The sequence below is a fragment of the Pinus tabuliformis genome, chromosome 4_2 (assembly GCF_031772625.1).
Source record: "Pinus tabuliformis cultivar Carrire ecotype Pingquan chromosome 4_2, CPIR1, whole genome shotgun sequence".
NCBI lineage: Eukaryota > Viridiplantae > Streptophyta > Pinopsida > Pinales > Pinaceae > Pinus > Pinus tabuliformis.
In genome coordinates this window covers 467,093,312-467,118,680 of record NC_142304.1, presented here as the reverse complement: position 1 = coordinate 467,118,680, position 25,369 = coordinate 467,093,312, and the positions used below count along the sequence as shown (strand labels likewise).

Below are 25,369 nucleotides of genomic sequence, written 5' to 3'. Positions count from 1 at the left end.
CACGTAATTTTTCCACGGCATGCCTCCTAGAGGCTTCCAAACAAATATTTGTTCACAATTTTACAAAAACAAGAGGAAATCATGTCCTATAATTTCCACGTGGCTCCTTCTGAAGGCTTCTGGGGATCAATATTTTTTTTTGGAGGGGGGGGGGGGGATTTATGCCCATACATCATGTCGATCAAACCAACCAAATCTAAACGTACATACCCACAACATAGCGGCTTTGCTTATGTTGTACAGAATACCAAAGTCAAGTGTCCATTTACGATATCTTAACACCCTCTTTGTTGCAATCCAATGTTCTACTTTTAGTGCTATCATGAATTTGGAAATGAAGCTTGTGGCATAGTTCAAATCAAGCCTAGTGGTTGAAGGTCTAGCAAGCTTCCCACAAGTTGCCTATAGACTAACTCATTAATTGTCTTAAAATCAATCTTGGTTAAAAGCTCCAACACTCTCTATAGGTATAGACGAGATTTCACAATCTATCATTTTGAACCTGCCAAGAAAACCCTTGGCATATTTTGTTTGTGAGACCAAAATGTTGCTACATGTTTGCCTAACCTCCACACCTAGATAGTAATGTGTGGGGCCTTAGGTTATTCATATCAAAATCTTTACTCATATTAGATTTGATATGTTCAATAGCACTTGCCTCACTAAGTATAATAAAATGCCATTGACATATCCAAAAGACCCCACTAGAACCCATACTCATCCAAGTATCTATCAATTTAATGTCCCATGCCCTAGATGCCTAATTCAAGCCATATAGAGCCTTCTTTACTCTACAAACAAGATGCTCTCTCCCTAGACCCCCAAAACCCTATGATAGATACATGTAGACTTCTTCCTCCAAATCTGCACTGAGGAAGCCACTTTTCACATCCAATTGATGGACCTTCCAGCCAAACTGCACTATCATGGCTAGAACTAATTAGATGGCGTCATTTTTATTGTAGGAGCAAAGATCTCCTCATTGCCAATGCACACTTGCTGAGAGAACCCTTTTGCAACCAATTGTGCCTTGTAGTTGTCAAGTGTGCCATCCACCTTATATTTGACTTTGTACACACATTTGCACCCAATGGATCTCTTCATTGGTGGAACACCTATGAGATCCCAAGTATGATTTTTCATTAGACTCTCATTTTGATTGCGATGGCCTTCTCCCATTCAGTTTTCATTGTTGCTTCCTCAAACACCTATGGCTCATAAACACCCTAAACATTGGCCATATGAACAAAGTTAACCATGTTTGGTTTATGTTTGCCCTCATCTTTCAATGATCATCCCTCAATCATATCACACACCCAAACATCTCTAATGGTGTTGGACCACAACTTTGGCCTCTTCTTGGGATGCTCTTCATCCAAATTGATATTGTCACAATGACTTGGGCTACCTATACTCGAGTCATCCAAATTTTGATTCGATTGGTCCACATAAAATTTTACCATTATCAACCTGGAAGACTCCTCATGCGCACAATCTTCCCCCTTTTTAGGTGGAGCTACCTAAAACTTGACTCCAAATCCTTAGCTGCAACAACTACTCTATTGTAATGGTGATCTCTAGAGAAGCTTAATGATAATCATTGTACCCTTTGATCATAAGTTCCTTTCTCTCTAGGTTTAACTTGGTTCTCTTCTCTTGTGGAATCCAGGCATATGCAATAGAACCAAAGACCTTAAGATGACTAGCATTGGGCTCACTCTGTGGTCTTCTACTTCATTGCCATCATTAGAGATCTATTCAACTAAAAAAATTATTTGGAACAAACTTGTTCTCCAATATAAACATGGCCATCTCTACGATAGTGTGGTTCCTCCTCCAACAATTCCCATGTTTTAGCATAAAACTTAAGAAGTTATTGAATTCCTTGGAACAAAATTCCCTCACATATTAAGACCTAAGAGTGGTAATGTGCCAACCTAAGTCTTTTTCTACTAATGCTTGAAACTTTTGAAATTTATGAAATATTTCAAATTCCTATTTTAGAAAATACACCCACAATTTCCTATTGTAGTCCTCAACAAAAAGGAGGAAATACCTAGCACTAGTGATGGATGTCTTGCTCATTGGTCCACAAACATTTGCATGAACTAGCTAAAGGACTTTGTTCACTCTCGAAGTTTGTCCTTCATCAAATGTCATTCTATCCTACTTCCTTGCCTAACAAGCTCCACAAACACCCTATTTGTTATTGGATGTCAATAAGTCCATCTACCATATTCTCTCGATCCAACTAAGAGACATAGATCTAGATTAGGTGCCCATACCACAAATGCCAAAGTATTGATGTCTAATGCACTACTAGTTTCCAATGCATGCTCCCTGACCTATTCGATGTCGACCAATCTGAACAATCCATGATCCTCCACACCAAGGGCAATTATCTCCTTGTGCACTTACTAACTCGTAGTATTTGTGATTGCTAAAGTTGACATCCAGATGGTGGAAATGCCTCATAATTTAACCCTCTGAGAGTATATTAAGCTTCATGCCTAGTACATAGTACACATTGAGGAAAATTAACATTTCCCTCTAAAATAAATTTCCGCAAACCCTTGGCTTCCTACCATGAACTCTTGCCTACCACCAAATATTAATGAATCCTTATAGCAATAGGTAGATACTCTGCGAACCAACCCTTCCTATTGGTGAAGTGTTGTGATGCACCAAAATAAAAGTCCCAAGTAGATCACCGAAGCTTATATGCTTACTTCTTGATCATGGTTGCATAAGAGGCTAACTCCTCCTCTTATATGCTCTACGACATAAGCCTTCTACTAAAGCCCTCCTTGGTTGACTTTCCAATGAGCCAACTTATTTTTGCAATGCTCCTTCATATGGCCCACCTTGCACAATGGTGACATGTGATGTTTTCAAACTCTTGATTGCAACTCCACTGCTGCCTTGAACTTTCTTCTTTTCCCACTTGCCTTTGCCCTTAGACATTTGTTGCAAAGGCCTACTCTCTAGCTTTTTACCTCACTACTACTACCAAATTTTCTCTTCCATCTGTCCTGCTGTAGGAGCTTATCGCACAAGTCATTAAACTTTAGGTCAACATTCATAGTGGTGATGTTTAAGGCCTCAATAACGTGCTCATGGTAAGCCTATCAATGAGATCTCCTGCCTTGAACTTTCTTCTTTGCCCACTTGCCTCTGCCCTTGACATTTGCTGCAAAGGCCTATTCTCTACCCTTTAATTCACTACTACTACCAAACTCTTTCTTCCATCTACCCTGCTATAAGAGCTTATTGCACAACTCATTAAACTTTAGGTCAACGTTCATAGTGTTGATGTTTAAGGCATCAATAAGGTGCTCATGGTAAGCCTTTCAATGATATTAGCGTTGATGGTAAGTTTTTCAACAGGATTACCAACATGTCCAGCTCTTGCATCTTCCAACAACCAGTAGCCAACAATTGTTCTCTAATATCCTGGATTTTGAATAAATGCTCTTTTAATGCTGTACTCTCATCCATCATGAACAAAAACAACATGTTATTAAGGAACAAGGTTCTTCCCTTGTCTGAAGTTTCATGCAACTCTCTCAAATGCTTCCAAAGCCATATTAAAGTCCTCCCTCTCTGCAACTGAAGAGATGTTTCAACTGTCATGGACAAGTTGGTGTTACTGTTTTTTTTTCCATCTCACTCAGCAAACTCATCCCAATCTCTACCCACAGGTTGTGGTTGAGTATCTTTAACTAGGACGATAGCAACCAAGCACCTGTACTCAAATATGCCCAACATACATTGCTTCCACATAGTGTAGTTCTTACCAGAGAATCTTTGGCTGCATTAAAGCATGATTTTGGGTCAAGAGACCATGGCACAAGTTGAAGATGCAGAAATATTACTAAAACAGAGTAAAATGCTCAAAATATATGTTCTTCCCTTCCTCATTCTGTAATCCTGAAGTAATAACACCTGGACAATAGCTCTAAACACTTGTAGCAGGCATGTATCACTAAAAAAACTAAAAAACACAATGATTTATGATAAATCTTTCCAAAACACCACAGATTTTTATAAATTTGTTCAATATTAGCAACAAAACACAGGGATCTGCACAAACAAAGCCAAAACATGCAGATTTTGATAGACCTGCTAAAAAACAGCGCCAAATCATGCAGATCTGCTAACAAACAACACCAAAATAGTTCATTTCTCCTAGGATCTAATGAAAAACGTGAAACAAGTAGCTAAAACTTCCGGGACTACAAATATAGGCATACTACAGACAAGAACAGTTTAGATCTACTTCCAATTCGTCTGTATTGTCAAAAACTTGAGAAATTTCATGGAAAACTGATCATTATTCACCCGTACAATCAATTTCTGGTGTCCATACAGTCAATTTGGTAGCTCAAAATTTCTTCCAGGAACCATTGTATAAGTCTGAAATCCACATGTGCAATCTAGATCCTTTCTGGTTGTCGATTCATACAGATCATTACATGTATGACTCTTTCAGCTCATATGTACAATTGACGACTGACCTCTGGCCACTCTAACAACCATACTGTCATAGAGCTGAACTGCACAACTTTTCTTTTAACAAATCTCCCTTCTTATCCTTTTTCGAAACCACAATTGCAAGGTTCCTTTAAAAAAAGGCACGACTTCAATTGGAAAGTAAAACGAATCAATATTTATTTCTGCGTAAAGTTTTTGACTCTTCAATGTGCTAAACTAGTGATTCCTCAATCCATCTTTGCCAAACAATTCCTAGGTCTTGCTCTTACAGACTCTGTGGCTCTAAATAAGCTCTGATACCCATATCATGAAAATCAAAGACAAAGAAACCAAAATAACGTAGAAAGTTCTCCTTATTGAATTAATAAAAAGAGGACAAAAAGCTTCCTTATTAATGAGGTTACAAGCTAGTCAAGTCAATACACTTTATGAATGTGGAATAGATAGACCGAAAAACACACTAAAATGAAATAAAGCATAAAATAACCTAGAGCTGAAATGACTTTAGTAATGCTTACAACTAATTGACAATTGTTAATATGATATTACTCTAACAATTTAGACAAGTAAACAATGTTGGTGTAAGCAAGAAAACAGCTTTGAAGTAAATGAGCAACAAAGATTAAATAAAAGAGGGTAAAAAGATCCCAAGGTGTTAGTTCAACCAGCTGTCACCGGTGTTACTAGGCACTCACCTAGTTTTGTGCCAATAGGTTCCCAATTTGAATTGCCCTTGGTGAGGAGCACTAGTCTACGCTAACGAGTTTACTAGGGATGTTATCCACAAATCTGGGGAAGCATCCCATGGGTTTCTCTGCAAGGATTTCCTTGGGAAAAGATTAAAAAAAGGAGGGTAAAGATCATAGCTACATTAACCTATGGGTTACAAGATGACATAGAGTGTTTACCATCTATATCTCTGTGGGATGAATTTAAATTTGTTGTTTGTAACCCATGGGAGTACTAAGACAAGCACTAGAAACCAGATGAACAATAAGGTCCTTTAGTGTCCAAGTGACTACCAAATGTCCAAGTTATCTACCAAATGTCCAAGTTATCTCACTTTCTGCCATGCAAGGAACAAACGAATTAGTCAATACAAATTATTTTATTGTACTTGGGTCCACATCACAGACAAGTAAGTTTTTCCACTAAGATTTCCAACATTGTCTATGAGTAGTCAAACACCGAGACAAGTATAATAACTCCCTACACATCCAGTGGGAGGATTTGTGCCAAGAACTCTACTAAGTTCAATGCAAAGCATGTGAAACTCGATAAAATGCCATGTGTGTTAGACTTGGGGAAGGGAAACTCTTATTAATTTCCCTAAACCCAGCACCCGTCAATATATTAACCTAGCAGATTACAGATTGATTGAATAAATGCACAACTAGGTTCCTAACATTAACATTCAGCGGAAGCAAAATTTTAACAACCAATCTCAATCACATGTGAGACTCACAGATTCTGCTCAAACAACAGTTCTTCATTAATAACTCAATCAGAACCTACTTGGGATCTCATCCTAGGATAATGGCCCAACTAAGAAATTTAAAATTACAACATGCCCTAGATCTGATCTAGCTAATCAGGCCCTAAATCTCCCCTTGATCTCCTTGGTTGATTTACAACTCTTGTGTTGCACCCTTGCACCTTCCTTGGACCTTGCACAGTTGAGTATCACACTCCTCACTTGAAAAAATTCCTCTCTCAATGGCTCGTGCCATTGTATGGTATGTCTTTCTCCTCTCTTTAGCATTTCTTTTATAGCTTTACATTGAGCTAAATCCCTCACCCTAATCCCCAATGTGATTGACGACCGAGATTAGAATACCTCACTTCAAATCATATAATCACTAAAGTTAGACTTAGGATAAGTTACAATAGCAACTTGTTCAATACTTGAGAAAGATTCCTAAGGACACTTTGCGCCACTTTTGCATGCTTAAACACTTAGGTCGATGTAGAAGTGTTGAAGTTGTAACTAGAGTTGGTCTTCATAATGTAAATACTAAATAACATTGATGTATTTATTATATTTATTATATTTTTGTCGAAGCATGTTCTTCATGCTTAGAGAGTCAAAAAGAGTCAAAAAGAATTTATTATCAGTCAAAAGAAAATGTATTTGAGTCATGTCCCATTTGGACATTTGTAAGAAAAAGAAATTTGAATTTTATGCTAAGTCATTAGCCCAGAAGATGACCAAGTTGGCCCTCCTTGGACAAGTCAGCCTAGCCCTCCAAGAGACACCTATTTGACCCTCCTAGACAGCTATATATAAGAGGCACTTCGACCTACTTGAGACACACATTCACACATCACAAGAAGCAATTTTTGAACTAAGCGAAGAAGAAGAAAGACGAGTCAAAGGAGAGAGAAATAAAAGCTAAAGACAAGAAGAATATTCCTTTTATTGATTGAATCCTTGACTTTGACAACTCGCACATGTGGAAGGACAAAACTTCTGTGACAAAGGTCGAAACTTCTGAGATAGTTGCAGGCTGAAATTTGGGCCTAGTTGCAAGTCCGAATTTCATATTATTGACTAGATTTGGAGCAGTTTGACCAGCATTGAATTTGACTTTGGAAGTAACTTGGAGGAGGGGTTGGACTTGGTATCTTCGTGGCAGTTTGGTCTTGATCTTGGATATTTCTCATTTTGATGTGATACTATAAGAGAAGGATTGTTGAGTTTTCCCCTTGTGGGTTTTGCCCTGGCTAGCAGCCTAATTTTGGTGTCTCTTGTCTCCAAAGTCACCAAGTTCGTGTTCGAGCTTGGCGACCTTGAAATTCGAATAAAGTTCGGCTGGCTAAAATTTTGCTTGAGTAAAGTTCAACTTGAAATTCGAATAAAGTTCGGCAAAAAATTGCTGATAAAGTTCAAATATAAAATTCGAAAATAAAAAAAAATTAAAAAAAAAAGTATAAACAAACAAAGTAACAAAAAAAATCAATTTAAAGTATAATGTGTAATGTTGTCTATTCATCATCAAAATTTAAATTTTGTTCAAATCAGTTAAAATAAAATTAAAAATCTAAAAATAAAAATAAATAAATAACTATACAAAACCTTTAGCTAATATCAATTCATAAAAAAATAAATCTTTCTGTCTTAACTCTATTAAACGCACTTACAAGTGATATACATCATTTGATTGCATTGGAGGTCATAAATATGGAGCAACCCTATTACTTTTCATAGTCCGATGAGAAAGTTTTTAATGCATTAAAATTTATATAAACTCCTCTAAAAAATGTTTTATCGTGGTATATGTGAAATATCACCTTATAAGACACGCAAGAAAATATAAATCATATTAAAATGAGGAGCTAAGGAGCTAAGGATAAAAACCATTTTAATAAATCCATTTCTTAAAATTTTATTAAATTAACATGTGAAAACGTGGGTGATGTAAATCTCATCGGGTCAGATTAGAGAATTAATTCATGAGCTTGTTTTCATCTAATATTAAATAGCCACGGCCCACAACCCGTCGAAAAAGCCGTCCAAAACCTGTCGAAAACCCTGCTGAACGATGAAAACCTGTGGCCCGTCACTGTAGTCTGTATGTTGCTCAAGCGAACTAGTAGTTCAGTAACTGGTTGAGGTCAGTGGTTGTCGGTCGCTCGGTGGTAGACTAGTAGTGTATCAAACCTAACCCTCCGCAAACAATGAAACCTAACCCTCCGACATCCGCAAACAATGAAACCAAAAGCAAAACGTGCCTGCGGGCCGCAATTCATTTCGAAAATTTTTTAAAGCAGGAAAAAAAATCGAACCAAAACAAATTTAATCAACTTTGTTCGCAAAAAAATTCGAGTCTGGCTTTAAATTCGAGTTCGCCATAAAGTTCGGCGAACTTGAAAGAATAAGTTCGTATTCGTTTGAAGTTTGGCGAATTTCGAACTTATTCGTTCAAATTCGCCGAACCTGGTGACTAAGCTTGTCTCTTTGTGATCTTTATATTTTCCTTAAAGGTCGAACATGTGTATAATTGCTTGATGAAGAAGACATAAGAAGTATGAACAAGACATGTAATATTCACAAGTAATTATCAAGAAAATAAATTAGGTGTTCGACTCCATCACACTTCATTTCTCAGCATGGTATCAGAGCTAAGGTGAAGGAAGGTAGCTTGAAGATCACAACTTGTGGGCATACTTGAATACACCCTCGTAGCAGTACTCTCTCACTACCGAAGCAAAGAAACGAAGCTTGAAGACATCGTTCACACACACTCATTTTTTTGAAGCAACTCTCACTCACATGAAGACATCCGTGAAGATATTCTTTAAGCAGCTTTCTCTCTCACTTTCAAGTAAATACTCTTCTATTCTATATGTCTAATACTCCTAATCAAATGGCATTTATCTACAAAGAAGGCAACAATCTTGATGGAGCATCCAACTTCAAACCCTGGAAGAAGAGGATTTATTTAGTCCTTAAAGAAAATGAAGTCATGCAATTTGTTGAAGGCGTTGTTCCAATACCAAATAGGAACAAAGCTAGAGAAGTGGCCAAATACAACAGGGGAGAAATTAGAGCTAAAAGGATTCTCTGAGTGCATCAAATATCATCTCATTTATTTTGTTTCATATTTGTCTACATCAAAGGAAGTCTATGATACATTGGTAAAATTATATACGTCATCAACATAACCAGTCAAAAGATATCTCTAAGGAATCAACTCTATGAAACAAGGATGTTGTTGATGGGAGAAAATTGCCCGCCAACAACTAGGGCGTTTACCGATGCGAAGTCCCAATTATACCTCACACCTTTTGGGATAGGATCCCATCCGGTATGTAGGCTCGGCAACCAGCATGTTGTTTTGCACCTAGTTGTCAAATGTGAGATGTTAGAGCGAGGGAAAGAATGAAATGCCCAGAGAAAGGGGGATGAGATCAGCTCACAATTGATAACATGCAGAACGAGATACAAGGATGTAAATGGAAAACAACAACAAGAAGCATTCCACAAGAAGGATTAGAGCGCTAAAACCATATAGAACACACATGAAGAGGAAAGTACCAAAAAGTAATTGCAAACTAGTTTACAGTAAGTTACTAGCATAGCGTGGAATATATGAGCAGAGATTCGAAAGCAACCACATGTGCAATAGCAATGAATTAGTTCATAGACAAATCACCCACACGCAAGCCCACATACACACATAATGGAAATACCGGATAGCCATTATAACCACCATGAGAGTGCATGGGAATCAATGTCGAAAGAGGGGAATTTTTTATTAATGTTGCTACAAATACATGTCCTACAAACCATCAAAGCCCAACAATGGAACATGGGTTGCTCATACCATTTTCAAAGCAAAACCCTAGACTCACCACAACTCTCCCTACTAGCTCCCAAGAGTTGAGTGTCTCTAGCTCCTTAAGCACAAATCAGCTATCTAATGCTAGTCCTAGCTCAAGTGCTAAAGTCCTTGACAAATGAGGCACGATGGCATATTTATAGAAATGAGGTGACTATTCACCTACTCTCTCATGTCTAATGACTATTACATGCCCAATTGATCTTTGCATCACTATTGACATTATGATAAGAAGTATCCACGTTATGAGAGAAGAGGAATTATGAGGAGAATAGAGATGGTTTTTTGGAAACCCTAGAATGCTTGTTGTCAATGTTGTTGCAACGATATGGAGACTAGCACGAGCTAATGAACAAGGTGGCAATGTTCATTTGTTGTGCTAAGTGTTTATCTTCCTGCTACTGCACCCTCCATCGAGTAGATTGGTTTTAAGACCAATATCAACATTCCCCAACTTGGTTGACATAGTGCCTTGGGCAGCTATATGGGGCCATTCTCTGACAGTTAGTCCCAACCCTCACAGAATGTATGTCAATTGTCTTTGTATCTCATCTACATGGAATCAATCATTCAACCAACTTATAATATCGTGCCCTTAGGATTGTTGAAAGGTCCTCGAAGCTTGTAAAGAGCCAACTTGTCCACCAGCGAAAACCCTAGTTGCACAACCTCTTGTGAGAAACCCTGGCTTCCTCCACATAGGTCAACATTCTCGTTCCTTCTTTTCTACCTGCAAACAAATTACATGGGTCATACATATTTGCAGTCAAGGAATAATATTAGAAATATAACAAATTGGCTGAAAGTAAGATATCAATTTGGACCCCAGTACAGTCCCTATTCTTTTGTCATTTCTCTTAATAATTCTTCGTCCATAACTTGACAATTGTCTCTGCTAAGGTCCTTATGCTCTACATCCTTTCCTCTTGAATTCTCAATTGTTTCAGAGATATGCACCCCTTATCCCGTGTTCTTTGATATCAGTGATTTCTCCTATGTTGCCATATATCCCAGTCCACACATTTTCCGCATTTGCATGTTTTGCTTGTAGTGTTGTCATGGTTCTAATGATGTTCACACCACAATTCTGGGCCAAAGTTCTTGGACGACATCCTGCAAAATAGGTCTCTGTTGGAATCTCTCAAACAAATTGTGCAAGCTTTTGATCCTTGCAGTCAACAATAAAAGTAAAATAAGTGTCCCCAATCTTTTGGACCTCAAACAATCTTGCCTCAATTCCAACATCACTATTTTGTAGTTCCTTCGATCCTTTTACAACTGTAGTTCCACGATCTTTAGCAATTCTATTGTTATCTGTTTACTTTAAAAATTTGATTGCACTAACTCCTTGCCTTACTCAAGTAGCGAGCAACAAGATCACTAAGCCACTTTTTAGTGAAAGATAAAATTTGCACACACATCTTTTCTATGTACTCCTCTTCCATCTTCAATAAAACACCTCAGTCTTCTTTTTTAATTAATTATGCATTTGTCGTGTCCTCTCCCCTTTTGTACTTGAGCGAACAATTCAAAAGAATGACTCAAGGATTGGCAATTTTCCTCCTCCAATAACATCTTTATTAATCCCCTTGGAACCTTTAAATCAACTTTGTGCAACCCATTCTCCAGATCAACGCCAATGGTAGTTGTTGCATCACAGGGGGTCGCAATTCAAAGTTACACATTGGTCTTGTCATGTGCGACCAAAGTAGAGAGGTCGCAGTTTTCATTTTAGGGAGCAGATCACAATGAGAGCATAGCAGGTCACACATTTGAACATTAGCGTGAATCACATGTACAATCATCAATTGGAGAGGCTCGTGAATGCAACTTGTGATCTAAATTTGGTTGCCTTCCACAGTTTCGTGGCAGGATAGGTCGCAGTTCGCGTTTGCATGGCAGATCACACCTTGTTAATGCATCTCTAAGGCTCATAATTGCGATTTGCGACCTGGAGTGTTAATACAATGGTCTAGTCGCAAATTTGGCTCACAAGGACGATCACACTTCTCAAATGCAGCATAGGTTGCATTCTCCTGTGACAAAGCTAGTCACAATTTCAAGCTCTACCTAGTTGGCTATTGCATATGCGATTTGTGTTCAAGGATTGATGATGCGACTGTTCAAGTTGCATTTGGAAGTGCAACTGTTCAAGTTCATCCTCCAGGATCATTCTGAACATTAAGGGTGAACCCAAAGCAACTAACCATCGCAAAGCACCGTTTGTTACTCTCCCATCAACATCGTGATGCACAGCAAAGCTAGAGTTTATTCCTACACCATCAAGCTCTTGGCCCTAGCCATACAACCATCTTAAAAATGGTCCTATGCCCTTTGGGCAAACAATTATCACACTAATGTTCTTGGGGAAGTCATCTCACCCAAAACGCAATCTGGTATCCAGATAAAGATCGTTGGAACTTGGAGAAGGCTCCCAACACCAACAGCTGCATACAGCATGCATATTCTCACTGGCGCATCTCTCAACTTCTAACGAAATGCACTTATATAATGTGGCGTTTGATCTTCCCATTGCATGTGTCGTGTATGCACAGGCATGCGCATTGTTGAAGCATTTCCCACTAGATGGCATAAGTGCTTCAATTGCTTATTGCACTCTAAAACTATGATGTGTCCTCATCACATTCCTCTGTGAGTGTTGTGATCCGTCCTTCCTCTTACACGCATTGTATTGATCGCTCTTACACCACACTCCATGTGGACTTGTAATGCATAAAGTTCACTAAACTATAAACTCATCGTATGGCTCATATACCCTTTCCACGACATGGGTATGTTGTTGCCCTTTGGTTCTAGAGCAAGAGCATGTGCTTTCCCGACCTCTTGTTTTGTCATTGCGTCCACCGATGTTGTTTTGCAAAACACATTGGTGTCTACAACAATATGTCTCTCGTGCAATGATTATCATACACCCTTGGAGAAATGGACAATTGCGATGGCATTATCTCCTTGCTTGTGCGTGGTTTTGTTGACCTTCAAAAAATACGATATAAAATATTTTGGCATTTGGCAATTCTTCATGTGTAGGTGAGTTTGCTAGCACAGAGAATGAGCACATGCTAGGTTTGTATGGGACGAAGGTTGGATGTTTGTCGAATATAAGTGCACTCTACGCTCACGAAGGCAACACTGCCAAGTTTAGCGCATGGCACATGTGCAAGAAGCAAAGAGTTAGGAATTGTGCTCTAAGAATGTGGCATGTGCTCTTAGATGCAAAGTCTCGAAGATGGCAATCGGCTTCATCGAAGTCACCTGATGAAGTATGCAGATAATGGCACCATCAGTCGCTGGAATCATCAAGAGTAGAGGGCTCACACATGCGGCAGTCACAACGCTGGTTTACATGATGCAAAGAGTTATCACCTTGAGAGTTAGATGCAAAGTCTCGAAGCCTAGATGTTGGGCTTCATCAAAGTGAGTCACACTCGGCAGTCACAACGCTGGTACTGATGAAGTATCACCCTGCAGATAATGGGAAGCCACCATCACAGTCCACTGCAATCCACAACATGCCACCAAGTCATCTTCAGAGAGAGTAACGTTCCTTTTATAGTGAATGCAAAACCTATTGGAAAGTGCTTCTATTGCACCAAAGGACCAGCGAGAACCACAGTGTTGTTGTGCATCGAATTCTTTGCAACACTGCTTCCTCACTCATTACAATTGGGCGCAATCTTTATCATGTGATATTTTCTTTCAATTTAACGATGTTCTCAAAGCATGCATTCATCAAAGTGTGCATTATCGCACCCTTTGGTTGCCATTGCGTTGTTTTGGAACAATACTATAGACCATGGACATGTCATTGCATGATTTCAAATGATCTTTTGTTATACAATCTCGTCATATACTTCTCGATATAAAGTTCTTTGATGCTTGTGGCCTTGTAATGTTTGTGTGGTTTTTGTTTTCTCAACCTGCGCACTCGCTATAGTCCTTTCAAGACCACTTTGATATTTTCCCAATGCACTATGCATAACGCACAAACTTTAATGATCAATCTCTTTTGCACCATAATGTATGCAGGGTTTCACACTTGACACAATCACTCGCAACCTTTGTGAGATTTGTTTCGAATACACTACACCTCCCTTAATAGATGCACATTTTTCTTTTATGCCATTTTTTGTGATGCGTCATCTGTATTCTATTCAACGTAATATTTTACTCTTTGCAATCACATTGAAATGCCATAAGTCCCAATGTATTGTAATAGCGCATCACCCTTAGATTTTAATGTGCTCTCTATGTATGATTTCCAACACATAGTTGTATGACAACTTGTTATATCATCACGTTGCCCTTGCTACGATTATCTAGAAAGGTCTGATTTTCTAGCTGATGCATTGACTAGATTTGACCGAAATTTCAAGAGGCTGACTTTGACCAACGTTGACCCTATTTGACTGCGGTTTTGTGAGGGAGACTTTTGTTTGGGCAAGCCGCAATTCTGGGCACAAAAACCGAGGTTGTTTGACCCCAGCGTTGATTGCCCTAGTTTTGGTTGCTACGTTGACTTCTGTTGACTAGGTTTCACTGGTTATTTTCAGACTGTTTTGGGCTGCATTATCTTGTTGTTGGAGGTCGAGTTGACCGAGTTGTTTTGGAGGTCTATTTTAGCATTGTTGACCAACGTTGACTTTCTGGTGAGGGCTTTCTGTTTCTGCTGTTTTGACTAATCAGATTGAGCAAGTGAATATTGTAAATTGTACTCTCTTTCTCTCTGCTGAACTTTTGAAGAATTATAAAAAGAATTGATCCCTAGCTAGTGCCATATCTTGTGTCCTCTTGTGTTGGCTTGTCTTCTACTGTTATTGTTTATGTTCTATCTGCATTTTACTATCATGATGATGTGATTGATGAACTAGATATTGATATTGGGCTAATAAAGAAATTGAAGTAAAATTTCTCTAAGTATAGAACATACCATTGTTATCCTAAAATTAAATTAACAAAATCTAACTTGGGAATGGAAAAAGGACCAATGTTTGTGAGTCAAAGGATAGCTAGGTGAGGCACACCATGTAGGGTATGCAATTTTAAATACTTACTACAAGAAACAGAGAACCAAAGAGAGGGGAGAATGAGTGGATGGAGAGAGCATGGAAACAAAACAACACAAAAATATTGCACAAGATCCTAGCTTATTAACAATGATAGGAAGATACCAATTTCTCAACAAAACCTTTATGACAAAAGGCTACACCATTGCAATAGAAAGGAACCGAGAGGGTAACTTGGGTGCTCAAAGAAAAATGAGGATTCTTGACAACATTCATCATTGTTGGTGAACTTATTATAGAAAAGTTAAAACAAAGAAAAAACAAAATAACCAAAAAGAAAGAAAAGAAAAAATAAGAGGACCATTGGAGGCGACATGGCAGAGTAAATTTGTACGAGCTTACCAAGTCATAAAAAGTGATGAGGGAATGTAGCTCTATCAATAGAACCGAATATACAAATACTACAATAATGTAGATACCAAGCTACTCTATTACTCTCCCGAAAATCCTACAAAATTAATACAATAACTAGAAACAAGCTTTAGTGGGGGAGGTCCATAACGAAAGACCAAAAGTTAAAATTAGAGCAATAAAGAGAGAAAAGAGGGATGCTTGCAAGGACAAGGCCAAGCAAGGATAAGGGTTGGCAACAAAATTGCATTAGAGGAACCAAGAGATCAACACAAAGGAAGAGTCTCAGACCAACAATGAGAGACTCCACATACAAAATATTTACGTTACAACAATGTTGACTAAAAGAAAAAGAAGCCACAAGAAATGTGGTGCACCTAGGGGAGATGGAGGGTGGGCAGATAAGGTCTCAAAAAGGTAAGGAATAAGAGGGTCTCTTACCCAAAGAGAATTTACAAACAACAAAAAAAAGAGGATTTAAGAGAGGAATCACCAATGGGATAGGACATGCTGGGAGATGGGGAGCATTAGTGAAAAGGAAGGGTTATGGAACCAAGAAAGGGTAGAGTGGGAGGGAGATCAATGGGAGAATACTAGCACCAAAGAAAAGGAAAAAGAAAATGGGGAAGAAGTGATCTACCACAAGGAAGTTATTATCCAACTCAAATAATGGTTTCAACCCACAAGGAGCAACCAAAAGGGTGAACTAGATTGCAACACAAGGTGGAGGGGCAATAGAGTTGCCAAAAATGTAACAAAAATTATGGGAGCCAAACTACTTGCCACACAAAGGAGGAGATATGTAAAGAGCTAACTTTAGCCATTTACTGTCCAAACCTAAGCTCGAGAAATATAAATTTCGGGCCATAGAAATGTGGTTTGTTGATCTAGGTTGTTGAAGTCATGTTTGTTTCAGGAGCTATGGTTCCATACTCAACGTGCTTTGTACATGCCATAATGTAAGGGGTAAAAATCCTTCGCCAATTATCCTCATGTGGGCTTGATTAGCCTATTTAAAATAGTGCAAGGGATTAAAGAGAGACGAGAGAGAGTGATTCATTCATATTTCTTGAAAAAATCAAAAATTAAAATCTAGAGAAAATTGGTTCCTTAACTAATTGAAGGTATTCAGTAAGGTCAATTGTTATTTGTTTCTTACATGTTCATGCATTTTATTTTGAAAATTATAAGCAATTACACTATTAAAAGAGTCAAGCAAGAGAGGACCCCACCAAGGAGGTCCTTAAGAGGAACTATGAAAGGTGCACTATAATGTTCTATGAAAGTATCTCTAGGACTAAAACATGCAAGGAGATCTTGTGGGTGAAGCATGTGCAAGGGAAATTCTTGAGGGAGGAGTCTGTGATAGGTCTTGTGAACAAGTCCATTTTACCCTATCCAATTTCGAGGGAGCCTACATTGGAGGTGTGCTATGAACTTGACTTGTTGCATGAGTGAAAAGGAAGTTGTTAATTACCATTAATAATCACAATCATATGGCTCTTCGAGCTCGCTTCATTTATAAAATGAGAGGATGATGAAGGGGAAGATCAATATCTATATTCAAAGAAACGAGGAAAAACAAGACTTGCATTTTACCAACTAGTAAACAGGGCTATGAGATAACATAAAAAGTGCCCCAACAAAAATTATATTTGGAGAAAGAGAAGATGTTTGGAAATAACAAGAGTTAAAAATAGGCTGAAAGGCTAAGAAGGTCGTCAAGAGGCCAAAAAAGAGGGGAAAGAAGCTAAGGAAAAGTTGAGAAACCAAAAATGGGGCAAAGAGGCCAAAAAGGAGGACTGAAAGATTGAAATAGAGGCCAAAGCACCAAATGGGACAAGAGAGGCTAAAAAGAGAATTGAGGGATTGAAACAGTGATCAAAAGGTTGACATGAGCAAGGAAAACACTAAGCCCCCTAGTGTTTTAAGGAAAACAATTAAGAAAAGAGCCAAAGGATTTGTCACTAAAAAAATAGAAGAAAAAAAAAAAGACAAAAGGGCCAATAAAACTTGCCCGCAATACACTAGAGGATGCCACAAGAAATGTCAAGTACAAACCAAGGAAAGAAAACTAAAATGTGAAGGTTTAAACCTATCCACCAAACACAAAGGAAAAGAAGGACTAAAATAGGGATTGGCAAAAACTACAAATACATGACAAACCGTAGAGGACCATGACTCATGGACAAGGCCACCTACAAGGCAAAGATATAAAGCAAAATTGGAAATGCTACGAGCAGAAGATAAAAACAATTAAATTGTGAAAATGAGTAAGGGTAGGGTGCAATGGATTTCTACAAATCAAATGAGCATCTAACTCATTGCGATGACAAATAATCCAAATAGCAAGCTTGTTGATAAATTACACAACAGGGTAGGGTAGGGGCCTACTATGTAACATGAATCGTGATGGAGAGCCCACAAAACAAGGACAAGGGTGAATACTCCCAAACTCCATAAATCATATAGAACAATCCATGGATCCATAGAATTCAAAGGAAACAAAAAAGGAATGCCCAAAAAGGCAAAATTCAAGGCCAAAAAGCAAAGGATGGAAGTTATACATGAAAACAAAAGAAGGCATATAGGCCCCACCGAGGAGGGAGACCATTAAAAAAGACCAAGGAAAAAACATAGCAAATGATCCTCCACTGGATTAATTTAATTACCTAGGTAAGGTTTTCACATTCAATCAAGTAATCAAAGGCAATGCTCTCGAATAATCCTAGTTTTGCCAAAAATACCTAGAAATAGGGATAATAGCATGAATAATGGTTAATGAGAGAACTACATGCACTTCTAAAAGATGATCTAATAGATCTTGTTAAAACAATGCCTCTTGAATAATACATATAACATGAGAACCAAACAAGATTAAAATGAGATAAACTTCAAGCAACCTCAAGAGAGTGAACAAAACAGCCCAGATTTACTTTAACTCTACACGACATGTTGCTTGTGCACATTTCCATTCCTGTTTACGGTCATCTTAAAGAAAATCTCATGAAGAAGAGGAATAACCTTCAAGGTAGTTCTTTAACGAGGATAAATAATTAAAACAAAAAATAAAGTCACAATTTGCATCTCAGTTAATTACAAATGAAAATAACATGGATATGAACAAAGACGGAACCGACAACATAAAAGAAGGAAGCAACCCAGTGTCTCATGTATCTTCTAGCACTATGCCTCTCCTTATCCAATTGGAAAATCTCAATATTGTTTTAAGGGCCTTCACTCCTAACCTTTTAACTTTCATTGGATCTATTGGAAATGGTTGTTTTATCCCCGCTCAGCTTTAACACACAATTTTCATCTTAAATATGAACAGTCAAACATTAAGATTGATGACATTTTGCCAACTGGGATAACTCAAGTGTTTGAGAGAAAGAATAGTTATCTTTCGCACCCAGGTTCACATCCCATTAGTGACATGTTCACTCTTCATAAGCCAATGGTGGTTGAGGTTTTTCCTGAGCCGAGAGGAATATCTCACCATTGCCTACACACAATTTTCATCTTAAATATGAACAGTCAATGACATTTTGCCAACTGGGATAACTCAAGTGCTTGAGAGAAAGAATAGTTATCTTTCGCACCCAGGTTCACATCCCATTAGTGACATGTTCACTCTTCCTAAGCCAATGGTGGTTGAGGTTTTTCCTGAGCCGAGAGGAATATCTCACCATTGCCTACGCGTCGGAGGGTAGGGTGCATCATTAGATATTGAAAAAAAAAATATATATATATATATAAAGATCTATTCCTGCACTAATGCAACACCGACTTCAATATTTAGAGGAAAGAATTCATCTAGTAAACCAGGGCCTTGAATTAGATCATAACTAAAAACAGTTATCTACAAGGTACCAGCCCGAAAGGTTGTATGAACAACACTGCTCATACAGAAAGAAAATTGCAATTAAAAGTTATCACATACCATGACTGGCCAATGTAATCATGTAGCTCTTAATATTAACCACTAGATGATTTCAGATTTTTAAATATTAACTACATCGCGTTACGGGCTTACCTAGCCGTTTTTTCCCTATATTAACGATAGAATATATATCTAGTTCTTAATATTAACCCCTAAATGATTTCAGCTTTATAAATTTTAACCACATTATCTTATGGGGTTTCACCTAGGTGTTTTCTTTTCTTTATTTTTGAAAAAGAGAGTGACAGAATGCATACACAGAGGGAAGATGATAAATGTATACCGACCTGATTCCAGGCGAAGAATGAGGTTGATCCCTCGGACCTATACGAACTCTCCACGTTTCATCTTCTTCGACAATGATGAACCCTCTTCTTTGCCTTCAACTGTTGCAGAGCAGAGTTCTTCTGAAATCATTACCCGTGCCAAAACTAAATAAAAAAGCAACAGACAAGAAAATAAAAAGCAGACAAGCTTTACCTAGAATATCTCCATAAATTCACATGCCACTGGTTAAAACCCTTCGAAATTCCCATCAAATGTCCATGGATAAAACCCTTGTGATTTCCTGTGAAATGCCAATGGTTAAAAACCTACCAATTTTCCTTGAAATGCGAGTTCCCTGATTCCTCCAATGCGTTTGCTTTGACTTAAAGGAGGCTGCAGAGGTTATCGCTAGAAGATTGAAGGAGGCAAGCAAAATAATGCTTCCCGACAATCTGAAAGAATCTGACAGCGCCCATGCAAAGACACAATTTCGCAGCAGGTCGGCCGATGGAAACATTGAACAGAAATCCACTGCCACCTAAAACATAGATTCCTTGCTGTCTCCCCCACGTTGCATCCGTTGGAGATCTGCAGCTTGTGCTGACTGAGGGCTTGGGGTTCTTCTTGGAGCCGGCGGGTCTGCCTGGCCTCCAAGACCCTACTTCATCCTACTCCCTTCCACTGCAACCGTAACCTCCTGGTTTCAATTTTAACGATTATCAGTGGTTGTCATTTAGCGCCGAACCTCTTTCTTTTAATGAAATAAAATGAACCGTAACCTCCTGGTTTCAATTTTAACGATTAGCAGTGGTTGTCATTTACCGCCGAACCTCTTTTAATCAAATAAAATGAAATGATATTTTAAGGTGTCCCATATTAAAAATAGTCTAAAATAATTTATGAGATCATTAGTTCTGTGTTTTGTTCTTTGCAATTCAGTGTTTTTCTGATTCAAGTTGATGATGAGCTGACCCAACCTTCCAACGAGCCCTTCGCTAAAAAGACAATGCCAAGAAACGGATGCTAACATGTTCTCGTAACTTTCTCTGATGTCTTTGAATGCATCACATTCCAAAATGAAATGGTTTTCTAATTCCACAGCCCTAGACGTGCAAAATGTACACACCCATTCTTCCCAAGCTTCTTTAGGCCTTTTCCACCATCATGTTTCACACCGAAGTTGACGTGAGTTGGTAACACCGAAGTTGATGTGAGTTGGTCCTTAATTAAGCAATAAGAACCTTTGCCCTCCACGAAATGCTAGCTCCAATGAACTCTTTTGGGTGTAAATCACACTTAAGGTTGAATTTCTCAATATAATATTTCTTCTTTCTACCCAACTCTTTTTCCCATACCTTTTCACGAAACTTCTCCATAACAAAATCCTTTAGCTCCTTGCTATTTGTGGGACAGGCATTGAGGTAGATATTCCATTTTTGCATCCATGTGTAGTTTTGTTTCATCCATGTTTTCTTTCTTTCACTCATGCCTTCATTGAAGATAACATTAGGTCATCTACCTACTCTCATTCGTTCAATTCTTTTTAGGTATCTTATGAGCCGCACCATAGCAATTGCTTCAATGGAAGTTGCTCCTGTTTCACTCAACATTATCTCATAAGGTACCGAACTTTTTATTTTGAACTTGCTCATGATCAAGCGTTTTTGGATTTTCTCAATTTATTTCCATTTTGAAACGGGAGTGCTGCTAGCCCACAATTCACACCCATATAGCATCATTGGACAAACTAGGAGTCCAAAAAGCACTTTAATCATTTTCCAATCCCATAACTCTGCCTCTCTACATTTGTTTTGAAGAGCATATAATGCTTTCCACCCTCCTAAAATTCTCTTCTTTCTGCAGTCCTCCCAATTGAGTTTGTTGTTGAAATCAATCCCAAGGTACTTGTACTCATTTACTTCTTCAAGAATGTTGTCTTCAAAGAAGAAAGTATGTTGGCTCTGCTTCATTTTATTAGAAAAAATCATTATTTTGGTCTTGCTAGTATTGACTTGCATCCCCACTGCTCTACAAAAATGCTCAAGGGCATATAAGTGCATTTGCAATCCATGGGCCAATTTAGAAATCAATACAATATCATCAGCATATAAAAGAAGCTTTATCACAAACTCCCCCAACCGAACACCATCTCCACCTTGCAGATTTAGTCACTCTTCCAATTTATCAATATATAGACCAAAAAGAGTGGGGGATAGAGGGCAACCTTGTTTGACTCCAATGTCACTTCTAAAGCTTTATGAAATACCTGCTAAGGTTCTAATTTGACTTTCACTTCTTCGTAAAGTTTATGGACAACAACTCTATAATGCACAAGAATTTCAAGTTCTTCCATTCTACGCCACACTTATCCCTAGGGATTGTGTCAAATTCTTTTTTGAAGTCAACAAAGCAGCAAAATACTTCTTCTTTGTCCTCCCAAACCTTTTCAACAATGTGTCTCAATGTGATGCCATGATCCACTGTAGAATGTTTCGGCATAAAACCCGCTTGTCCTCTTGCCCTCTTTTCTTTTACTTCTGCCCACTTGCTAATTCTGTCTTCTACCATGCTGCCGAAAAGCTTTGCAAACAAAGGATTTATCATAATTGTTCTATAGTTGGATGGATTATTTAATGTCTCCACTTTTAGAAAGGGGTATTGCTAGGCTAGTTGTCCAGTGTCTTGGGAATCCTTGCTGAAGGATGTTGTTGAATATTTTCATGATTTGCGGTGCAAGAGCGTTCATTCCCCATTTTAGATACTTTGCTTGAAGTTCAACCAAGTCCTTTGCCTTTCCTATTTTCAGCTTCTTAATTCCATTCTCCACCTCCTGTAATGTGAAGAGCTTTGAATTTGTGTTAATCCTAGGGGCTGACTCCGCCTTAGATTCTTTCTCATAGAGTTGCCTTCCATATTCAAACCATTGATTGGCTATAATATTATTTTCAATTTTCTTCTTCCTTGGTTGCACTTCCTGCCAGAAAAGCTTTCGATTATTCTTGCTTAAATATATTAACTCTTCTCTCCTTGTTTGCATGAACTCATATTTTTTCCTTTTTAGTATCTACTTATATAATTTTACATTCATCTTCTCTTTTCCTGCCTTTTTCAATGTTCTCCTTGTTATTTTGCATTCCTCATCAAACCAAGCATTTACAGGAAAACAATTTGATTCTGATTTTCTATTTTTTGCTCTTTTGCACTTCTCAAGTGCACTTTGAATTCTATTTGTTAACTCATGGTTGTTGAAGCGTTTGAAACCAGTTTTCTCCTTCTGAATTAATCTCTCTAACATTGTCTTGAAGATAGTACCATTTTCTTGTGTTAGAAGAATTTTGCCACTTGATAGTGATTGTCAAGAGCATTGGGTATAAAAGAATACTAACTTCATCTATCTTTTCTATTAAGCTTTGTGAATACATCACATAGTCAACGACACTTGCCCCATTGTATGTGTTGCAAGTGAAGGCTAAAGTGAGGCTGCTTCTTAGAGTCGACGGCTCTGCCTCTCGGCCTACGTCACCCAAAATTCCTTGCTCCACCTTTCTGACTTCCTGGGTTTAATTTTAAGGATCGGCTATAGGTCTCCGCTCGTTGTTTTTGGCCGATGCTCCCAATCGAAAAGAGAGGGAATGTTCACTAAACAATACGTCGTTTTGTGTGCCAATGTAAGTTAACACATGTCATTAGTTTGTACCATTTTAGAGTTGGAAGCACTCTTGTCAAAGCTTTTCAACTGAATCTCATAAATGTGTTTTTGATTACCAAAAAAATGTCTCATAAATGTGTTTTTGACAAGCAACACAATTTCAAATCGTGGTGTGGTAATATGCAAAAGGGAAAAATGTGTTTTTTAAATCTGAAATATTTTCGTTTACATAGTTGGAAAATTATCTTAATTTATTTGTTAAATTAGTGGTGGGATGGCTATTATTGGGTGTTATCCAAAATGCAAATGTAAGCTTGCTCATAACTGTAATTCAAGGCAAATCAAGTCACTTAGAATTACTCATGTGTGATCCATAAGGAGGCATGTTTTCACTCCTACGAAGTGAAATATCTCTTATAATAAACTTGTTAGTGTGTCATGAAATTAAACATTATTTTTATATTTCATTTCCCTGTGAAATTAAAGACATGTTTCCCCGGTCCGCTTGGGGTAGCTCAATTGGCAATGGCCGTGGAAATGAAATCTCACAGAACCGGAAGTCTTGGGTTCAAATCTTGTGCTACCCCCCTCAATCGGGGTGAGAAGTTGGACATGATGAAGATGTAATCCTACCAAGCTTACAAAAAAAAAGACATGTTTCCTCGATCGAGTTGAGAGCCAAGACAGAGGTCACTATGGGATCTGGGCCACAATTATGGTTTTTATGATCATAAAAAGGGTGGTGGCGTGGCCAACCCCACACATGTATATACATGCATGGGATGTCAGGGATTCAATATGAACGTTGGTGGAGGCATGTGGAGGGCCGTATGTGTTATCATTATAACCAATGTTGGAATTTTGAAAGGATGGAACAAGAAAATCTTTACAGGGAATTCGAAGCGAAAGAGGAGAATAGGGCTCTCAGCGGGAGGCAAGCTCAAGGCCCTAGTCTAGGCTCGTGTTGGTGCGCTCTCTTCTCTCCATCTCCATCACAAATGATACTACAGGCAATCTTCATCTCCAAGTCTCCAAGTGTAATCCCTTTTCTTGTCCTCCAAAGTCTTGCCACACCATCCTCCCAACATGGGTCAGTGGCGCATGGGTCTTCTTTATTAAAGCATCTAGGCAAATTCTTAGCAGAAGTTTGATTACAGAGATGGTGAGACCATTGTCTCAGCATAACAGCAATTATGGTTTTGGACGGGGGTGTGGCCGTGACCATGGTCATGCTCAGTCAAGACCCACCAAGGGTTGAGGTCACGGGAGCTCTCAGCATTTAGGCACTTCAGCAGCCAATGCATATAGGAATGGTACCCATCCTTGAGCCCGCCAAGCCACCAACAAATGGGAGGTAGATATACGAGCCTAGATGGATCCTAGTGAACAAGAGATATTGAACAATTTCATATATATTATTCCAGACCTGGGTAATACAAGAGGTTGTCGCTCTCTATTTTTGCAAACACTTCACATATATTGGATGATGAAGACTCTATTAGCTAAACCATTGATGTTGCCCTCTCAGGAAACCCAGTTTCCTCAGAGGAGACGCAAAATATTCATAGAGAACTTCAGTTAATTCAGTGCCAGATTTAGCACTAGAAGGACTGCCTAGCTCGTATCGAGAGGTACATTTTGTGCATGCCTCCAACAGAATAGCCTAGATCTAGTGCCAAAGGTCCAACGCATGTGGAGTCTTATGATGATTAAAATCCTTTAGATGCATAGTCTAGTTTTTTGGTTTGCTGTTATAGGATTATAGTTATTAGAGGTCATAAAGACAATCAAGTTTATTTAGCTTTGTTGGAAAATCTCAGACAATTTCGTTTTTGCACTGCTTATAATGAAACCAGATGGTCAACAGACCGGGCTTCCCTTTGGGTAGGTTGAGACCATGTGGACAAGGATGTTGATGTTGTAATGTGTGCTACAATTTGAAGAAGTAATAGAAAGGTATTGCCCAAATTTACAAACAAACAAAAATGTATGTTTACGAAAGTTAATGTATAGTTTGAGTGGGCTTAATTATTAAGAATATGCGTTTATTTTTAATAAGTTATACATGGGTATAGGGTATGTACACTTCGTAGACTTTAATAATCAAATCTTTGTGAGAAGGGAGATTCTTTGTCCCACAAATAAGGGGCCTCATACACCAATTTGACGTGTAGCTTAGTAATGACCTTAGGATTACACCATCAATATTATTATATGGAGGCATGCACAAAACATATTT

The 25,369-nt window shown here is 38.3% G+C and overlaps 1 long non-coding RNA gene across 5 annotated transcripts in view; it reads right to left on the bottom strand.

Moving 5' to 3' along the window:
- Positions 1-20,280, bottom strand: part of LOC149169988 (uncharacterized) — a 52,530-nt gene extending 32,250 nt beyond the window's left edge. Inside the window, exons 1-3 of one of the 5 annotated variants that reach the window (XR_016259840.1) lie at positions 19,695-20,280; positions 19,502-19,600; positions 4,599-4,622 (exon numbers count right to left, since the gene is read on the bottom strand). This is a non-coding gene — a long non-coding RNA (uncharacterized LOC149169988). Of the gene's footprint in view, positions 1-4,598; positions 4,623-18,753; positions 18,777-18,942; positions 18,967-19,501; positions 19,601-19,694 lie in introns of those variants that run through there. The other 4 variants (XR_016259842.1, XR_016259839.1, XR_016259841.1 and 1 more) reach the window with 4 other exon arrangements.
- Positions 20,281-25,369: the final 5,089 nt, after the last annotated feature.